The 7,500-nt window shown below is 46.1% G+C and overlaps 1 protein-coding gene across 7 annotated transcripts in view; it reads left to right on the plus strand.

Annotated features, from left to right (window-relative positions):
* Positions 1–7,500, plus strand: part of LOC135254211 (tripartite motif-containing protein 16-like) — a 95,227-nt gene that overhangs the window by 48,368 nt on the left and 39,359 nt on the right. The gene's annotated exons all lie outside the window — the stretch shown is intronic.

Consider the following 7,500-nt stretch of genomic DNA (forward strand, 5'->3'; position numbering starts at 1 on the left):
TCTGAAACTCTGAAGGACGAACTTCCCACCAGAGACTGACCTACCGAACTGGCACAAGCTAAGCGCTCCGGCCATTCGCACCGACGGCCGTCTGCGAGGACGGGAGCTACAGCGCCGGTCCAGTGCAGGGCATCATGGGACGCCACTTCCTGCCCACTCACCTGCTGCTAAGAATCCCCGTTCTCCAGAACCTTCTGTTCCCTGTTCAACCAGTGCCTTCGCCTCCTCCTGCCCCGCTGGGTTCTCCCGATGGCCACAATGAGTATTTAGTCATGCCGTTTGGGTTGAGTTATTCTCCTGCTGCGTTCCAGTCGTTTATGAATGAGGTTCTACAAGATGACCCATCTGTTTGTCTTTGTGTACATTGATATTCAGATGTTTTTCCAGGTCACTTTCCAAATATATTAAACATGTCCATCAAGCTCTACAAAGGTTATTCGTTTGTTAAACCTGAGAAATGTGAATTTAATTCTGACCAAGTTTCATTTCTGGGCTTTACTGCCTCTTGGGTACTCTGCAGATGGACCTGCGTAAGGTTCTGGCATCTCTGACTGGCCTCAGCCCTCCTCTGTCAGTGAGGTGTGGCCTTTTCTAGGCTGTGCACATTTCTACAGAAGGTTCATCAGACAGTTCAGCTCTGTCGCTGCTCCTCTAACCAGTCTCACCCGCTGCTCTGCTTCTGTGTTAGTGTGGACTCTGGAGGCGGAGTCCGCCCTCAGCTAACTAAAGAGGCTCCTGTGCTCGCTCAGCCGGACCCCTCCCTGCCCTTCATTGCTGATGGACGCCTCCCATGTGGGAGTGGGGGCTGTGCTGTGACAAAGAGCTGCCAAGGATCTGTCAGGCCAGTTATGATCCGGGCTGCAGAAATGATCCAGGTGACACAATGGCATTCCAAAACCGCTGTTATACCCATTGTGACGTACTTAAAGTTTTGTTGCAGCGTCCGTTGCTTTGCCGACGCTGGCGTGACAGATCCGCACCTGCACCTGTGTGCCTTGTTAACACACCCTCTTACCCTGGCTGAACTGAACCATCTTCAACCGGGAACTGCTAGCTGTCCAGTCTGCCCTGGAGGACTGGTGTCACTGGTTTGGAAGGAGCAGAACAGGATTTTCTGGTCGGCACTGATCACGCCTACGTCCATGATGCCAAGAGCCTCAACCGTCACCAGGCCAGATGGGTGCTGCTCTTTAACAGTTTCAGCTTCTATCTCCTACCGTCCCGGTTCTAAGAGCAGCAGACCTGACACAATGTCCTGAGTCTCCACTGGTAAGGAGAGGGATCCTGACCCCATTGTCCCCAGTTACCTCAATATGACTCCAGTCACCTGGGGCACAGAGACCGTGGTAGGGGAAGCACAAAGGAAGGAGTTTGATCCGGTGGGAGTTGCCCTAATAACCGGTTGTTTATTCCTAAATCTGCTCAATCTCAGATTCTCCAGCAGGCACCCTCCTCCCATCTTATGGGTCACCCAAGTTCTGGGCTCAGCCTGGAGTTTGAGAAGAGGCGATTCTGGTGCCCGTGCATGGAGGTGGACACTCAAGACTATGCTGCTGCCTGTACTACCTGCTAACAGGTCGTCCACTCAGCCTCCAGCTGGTCTCCTCCAGCCACTGTCTAAATCTCCCACTCATGGTCCCACATCTCCATGGATTTAGTTACCAGGTTACCTCCATCTACTGGGTTGACCGCTGTGTTTATAACTGACAGATTTTCCAAAGCTGCTCATTTCGTGCCCCTTAAACTTCCTTCTGCAGTGAAGGCAGCACTAAAGGAGTCTGGGGGTGTTTAATAGCCAGAGTGTGTGTTTGCATGTGTCTATATGTGTGTGTTTATGTGTATGTGAGTGAGCTTGTGTTTGTGGATGTGATTGTATCTGAGTGTGTGAGTCTGTACAGGTGTGTTTCTGTATGGTGGGGGAGGGGGTCAAGTAAAAATCTCCACTCCTTTTAGAAACTGGCAACCATATGTCAGGAGTCGCACACGCTACCTCCTGCCACCCAACAGTAACCAGGTTTTTCTTTTAACTGGAACCCAACCACCACAAGGAGACCTCAATCTGTTTGTCTTTGTGACATATTAAACATGTCCATCCAGCTCTACAAAGGTTATTCGTTTGTTAAACCTGAGAAATGTGAATTTCATTCTGGTCAAGTTTCTGGGCTTTACTGTCTCTCAGGTTCTCTGCAGATGGACCTGCGTAAGGTTCAGGCGTCTCTGGCCTCAGCTCTCCTCTCCTGTCAAGGAGGGGCAACTACTCATCACAATGCAGGTAGCAGAACAATCACTGTCATTTGTGACGGGTGCTGGAGAAAAGGTCCGCAAGTCGCAAATCTTGAAATCGCGCTAGGAGGCAAAAAAGTTTTTTTTTATTTTTTTTTTACTGTTTTCCTTTTTTTCATATTACGAAAATTAAAGTGTTGAAGAAGTCACTCAATAGAATAAACAACATTTTTAGGGTCACTAAATACTTATAATTTGTCACCAAAGTCGGCTTGTTTTAGTGATTCTTACAGCCGGGTTTTGGAGGCGTGGTGGGGGTGCAGTTTTATTAGCATGTTTGGTTTCGTTGGCTATTGTCACTTTGTTTCAGTCAAGCCACCGCCCATAAATAAAGCCGTGTGGTAGTAGCCTATGTTTGTTTACTCTGAGGTTGCTACAATGGCGGATGCTCAATCAGTAGGTGAGAGTATAAGCTTTCTAACGATGTATAACATGTCTAATTTTTCTTTTGGAATAGCGTTTTATAGGTTAGCATAACCGAACATTTTCTGACCATGGCATTCGCTCTATATATGGTAGCATTAAAAGACGTTGCACCTAACGAAACATTGTCAACGATTTTTCGCAATTCCTTGGAAAATACCATTATTATGAGGACTTCTGGGCACAGCTAAGCCATATGTTTGCTGATAGACCTCTCTGACATCGTTTTCTGGAGCAAAACAGAAGCGGATAGAACTGTCATTGATTTACTGTCTGTGTCTCAATCTACTGAACATAGATAAGATTTCATCGTTGCTATGTAAGTATTACTGCTCAAAATATTTCGGTTATATACGTTATTTTAGAAATTGAGTGTCTTTAAATAGGTTAGTGGTATTATGTAATGTTTAAATTATATATATGTTTCATCTTAAACCTTCATAAGTGGCTCATATGCTTTATGTTGAATCGGCTAAACGTTGTAAAACTCTCAAGGCATGGACGACAAGAATATAGTTGCATAGCGTTTACTAAAGTTAACTTGCAAAACACAACAGACGGAATCACAACGCAGTAATCATTAGGGACATGCTTTCTTCCTGGGCGGCGCCATCATAATTAAAGTGCGCATGTTCCAGTCGCGCGCCTAATAGGCTCAATTGTGCAGGGAACGTGCACTGACAAACGTAACCCCAATACATCACACTTTACAATGGACAAAAAGCATTATATTCCTTTTTGGAGAGATTTTGGATTTGTTTCTGGACCCTTAGCTATTTTAGACCAATGTTAATAATTTAGACATTTTGGGTAGATTTGGAGATGCTGGGTACACTGCTTAGTTTTTGCTTCATCGATCTGGTTATTGCTGTCTGTCGGTTGGTTGTTTACTGTCTGATATGATGCATATTAAAAGGAATAGTTCTCTTTCCGGAGTTCATTTTTCTACAACGACAGTTCTGGTGATTATAAATGAGCTTCTTGTGCCTTCTTGGTGATGTCACACTTTGTCCTCCTGAGACTAACACTGATGTTCTCCACTACTGTGCATCGCTCTGGATAAGAGCCTCTGCTATGTATCTGTAATGTAACATAATTTAATGCAATTGATCAGTAGCTTGGCTAACATTAGACTGTACCAGACTCAGGTATATGAGTACATGGGGGAGTGGCTGACTGTTACAACACAAAATACACAGTCCTGCAGCCATAGTTCAGTATTTTATATTTTAGAAAAACAGTTTTGTGATGTGTATTGTAATTGTTTTCAGGGCAAGGACATGGCAACCAAAAGAATATTATTTAAAAGAGGATAGTAAAATATCACTTGGCATTAGAGCCACTAACAGGGAATCAGGAGGAGCAGGATATTGGCTGGACTCCAGTACACAGGCCAGTCTGTAAAACAGCACATTCAAACTTTTCAAGCAGAAATAAATTCCTGTTTATCACAGTACTGGCTTGTGGCCACTAGAGGCCGCCATCTGGTTGTGTTGGTGTCCTTGTTCTGTTCATTCGTTTTATTGTATTCGTGTTTCAATGCAATCTCACATATTTTTGTTGTTTCTGCTCATTGTGTTCACCTGTGCCTTGGTGTATTTAAGTTCCTTGTGTTTATTAGTTCTTTGCCTGCCTATTGTGTTCTCATGTCTCTGTTAGTTTCTCTGGTTTGTATTTAGTTCTTGTCTTTGTTGCTGTTTGTTGATTTTCCTACTTGTTTATTAGAACCCTTGTTAGTTATTTTCTACATCCTGCCTCCTGCGCTCCTCCATCTTGTTTCCTTGCCCTGCCCGCCGTGTCAGCAGAACCAAACCAAACATGTAACCAGCAGAGATTTCCCAGCTTCCCAACGCTCTGGCTAATCAAGGCTCCAGCACTGGGCGTCAGGAACAGCTGCTCCAAGACAGGACTGAGAGTCTGTAGAACCTCACCTCAGTGGTCCAGTGTTTGCCTTCACCTGCTGCTTCTGGAGAGAGCTCCCTGCTCCTGATGCCTCCTGCTCAGCATCGGGCTGCAGGGAGAACCCTTCTCCTGACTCTGAGCCACGTTTGCCCCCCCAGAAAAGATCTGATGGCTGTCCCGGCCGATTCTGAGGTTTTTTAACCCAACGCTCCTTGTCATTCGAGCATGCGACCCTCCAGTCTTCCTCCCGACCTGTCCAAAGTAGCTTCTAGCATCTCCGTACTTCCAGGCAAGGCCGTCGCCTGGCCGACCACAGACTGGGAACAGCAGTCCTCGGTGTGTTTGGGCATTAACATGGTTGCCGTGGAGATGAGTAAAGGTTCTGATCAGCCTGTTGCCGGGCAGATGGTAGCCTGTAGTCTAGTGACTTTAAAACAGGGTTCACGCTGTGTATCAGACTTTCATAATTAATTTCTCAGAGTATGGGTGGACTGAAGGAGCTCTTATGATTTTTTTCTTAAGGTTTATCTGAAACTCTGAAGGACGAACGTCCCACCAGAGACTGACCTACCGAACTGGCACAAGCTAACCGCTCTGGCCATTCACACCGACGGCCGTCTGCGAGGACGGGAGCTGCAGCGCCGGTCCAGTGCAGGGCATCATGGGACGCCACTTCCTGCCCACTCACCTGCTGCTAAGCATCCCTGGTCTCCAAAACCTTCTGTTCCCCGTTCAACCAGTGCCTTTGCCTCCTCCTGCCCCGCTGGGTTTTCCCGATGGCCACAATGAGTATTTAGTCATGCCGTTTGGGTTGAGTTATTCTCCTGCTGCGTTCCAATGCGTTTATGAATGAGGTTCTACGAGATGACCCATCTCTTTGTTTTTGTGTACATTGATATTCAGATGTTTCTCCAGGTCACTTTCCAAATATATTAAACATGTCCATCAAGCTCTACAAAGGTTATTCGTTTGTTAAACCTGAGAAATGTGAATTTAATTCTGACCAAGTTTCATTTCTGGGCTTTACTGTCTCTTGGGTGCTCTGAAGATGGACCTGCGTAAGGTTCTGGCATCTCTGACTGGCCTCAGCCCTCCTCTGTCAGTGAGGTGTGGCCTTTTCTAGGCTGTGCACATTTCTACAGAAGGTTCATCAGACAGTTCAGCTCTGTCGCTGCTCCTCTAACCAGTCTCACCCGCTGCTCTGCTTCTGTGTTTGTGTGGACTGTGGAGGCGGAGTCCGCCCTCAGCTAACTAAAGAGGCTCCTGTGCTCGCTGTGCTGTGACAAAGAGCTGCCAAGGATCTGCCAGGCTTGTTATGATCCGGGCTGCAGAAATTATCCAGGTGACACAATGTCATTCCAAAACGGCTGTTATACCCATTGTGACATACTTAAAGTTTTGTTGCAGTGTCCGTTGCTATGCCGACGCTGGCGTGACAGATCCGCACCTGCACCTGTGTGCCTTGTTAACACACCCTCTTACCCTGGCTGAACTGAACCATCTTCAACCGGGAACTGCTGGCTGTTCAGCCTGCCCTGGAGGAGTGGTGTCACTGGTTGGGAGGGAGCAGAACAGGATTTTCTGGTCGGCACTGATCACAAGCACCTCGCCTACGTCCATGATGCCAAGAGGCTCAACCGTCACCAGGCCAGATGGGTGCTGCTCTTTAACTGTTTCAGCTTCTATCTCCTACCGTCCCGGTTCTAAGAGCAGCAGACCTGACGCAATGTCCTGAGTCTCCACTGGTAAGGAGGGGGATCCTGACCCCATTGTCCCCAGTTACCTCAATATGACTCCAGTCACCTGGGGCACAGAGACCATGGTAGGGGAAGCACAAAGGAAGGAGTTTGATCCGGTGGTAGTTGCCCTAATAACCGGTTGTTTGTTCCTAAATCTGCTCAATCTCAGATTCTCCAGCAGGCACCCTCCTCCCATCTAATGGGTCACCCAGGTTCTGGGTGCACCCTGGAGTTTGTGAAGAGGCGATTCTGGTGCCCGTCCATGGAGGTGGACACTCAAGAGAATGCTGCTGCCTGTACTACCTGCCAAAAAGTGCTGGCACCCAACTGTGAATGGGTTTCTCTATACTCCACCATACTGTTCAGCAACGGAGTGACCAACGCTTTGATATACAAATTGTTTGATCATGCGCTATCAAAACTAATTTCACACATTTTGTATAATTACAGAAAAGTAATTCATTGCAATTGTGAGATGAAGACAATTTACACTGATTAACTTCAGCATAGGGAATAATTGTGGACGTTGTAGTTATAGAAATGACTGGTTTATAACATCTAGCGAGCTCCATCAGGGAGCACTTTGTAATTACAAGTTTGGTCAATCTTTTTTTTTATATTTCATGTAGAATGCAGTGATATACAGTTTATTTTTAATTAAGAATGTAAATTGACATTCTCTTCAATTCCAAAATTATTTCACTGAGCTGCCAATGGGTGTACATGTTAATATGTATGGAAGCGTGTATGATTGTGTGTGTGTGTGATCATGCCTGAGTGTTGTAAGAGCATATTAACGTATTTGTGTGTTTCTTTGTGTAGTGGTGGGGACGGGTTTAAATATGAATGTTCAGTCCTTTTAGAAACTGGCTGCAATGATAAGTATGTATGTCAATTAAACATTTATTATGGCTTAGAAATGTGTGCATGTATTCCATGTTTCCACCCAATCATTCAGTGATATTCATCACCATGGAGATCACTAAACAAACAATCACCACCCTGTCATATGCATGTTTCTGTGTGTGACGTTGACCACAATCCAACACCAATCGGAGCCAAATAAATGAGAAATTCTTCCGGGGGAAGAGGATACTGCGATATAGGCAGGAGCTCAGTATGTCTCTGCCTGCCATACATTAAGAGAGGGTGT

This window comes from Anguilla rostrata, chromosome 4 (genome assembly GCF_018555375.3).
Source record: "Anguilla rostrata isolate EN2019 chromosome 4, ASM1855537v3, whole genome shotgun sequence".
NCBI lineage: Eukaryota > Metazoa > Chordata > Actinopteri > Anguilliformes > Anguillidae > Anguilla > Anguilla rostrata.